The following is a 1,044-nucleotide window of genomic DNA, read 5'->3' as shown; positions in this document are numbered from 1 at the left end:
AGTTTGTAAGGTGCCAGCTCTCATTTTGTCTACCAGTAAACATGTAGAGCTATTGGAAAAAAAAGACAACAACCAAAATATAAAAATCCCCACAAAGCCCAGGTCACTAATAAAATTTAGGATAAATCAACATTAGAATTGTTAACGGTTATTTGTGTGTCAATTTAAAAGCAGTTGGATGTTTCTTCTTGTTCATCAGGAACAAGATTTTCTACCTATTTTTAGCAAATATTACAAGATGGGCACATGCAGCCTTTGCTAAACAAATACATACCAGGATTTCTTGCAACCCCTCAACATGTGGGAGCATGACAAGGCTCTAAGAAGGACAAAATCAAAAACAAGCTGTGATTATCAACTTGAAGTTCACCGAACGACATGTCCAACTCAACTCTGGCTTCCGAAATGCTTATCAGTACTCTACTTTTATCTTTTTATTATTATTTTTAATGAGTATTACACATACATTTAAATTTATGGCCAATTAGAATCTGTTTGTGCTAGCTCTATGTATAATGTAGCAAACTCTATGCAGATTTAAACACAGAGTAAAAGATAATTACAAGATATCTCAATCCGGGTTTCTGCTGTTCTTTACATATTTTAAAGGCATAACACAGAGGTTATATAACTGCCTGTATGGAAAACCCTGCATTCAGAGTTGCCTTCCAAGTCTGTTTGCAGCTGAGTGTTTACTAAATCAAGCACCAAAAACTAGATTTACACTGGTTGTTCGAAGCTGAAAGCCAGCTGCAGCTGCCATTAGGGCAATTCAATTTCTTTTTTATAAAGCACAAGTAAGGCTCAATTTACTAAAGTTTTATTTCCTTTTTATGCATCCCATATGCTAGGGGGGAAAAATTAAGTTTATGAGATTAAAAATGAGTTTTATGCTAAATGTTTACAAAGTTTCAGCTGGTTGCATTTGCAAGGCCACAGACTCACCAAGTTCGGCTCCTGGGTTATTTTGCTTTTCCATTCCTTCTCGTGTTTGCAGAAGGAAATTGCCCAGGCCCCCTTCTCTGGGCCCATAGAGCTCTAGCT

Source organism: Pteropus alecto, unplaced genomic scaffold (genome assembly GCF_000325575.1).
Source record: "Pteropus alecto unplaced genomic scaffold, ASM32557v1 scaffold11, whole genome shotgun sequence".
NCBI lineage: Eukaryota > Metazoa > Chordata > Mammalia > Chiroptera > Pteropodidae > Pteropus > Pteropus alecto.
This window is presented reverse-complemented; position numbering follows the sequence as displayed.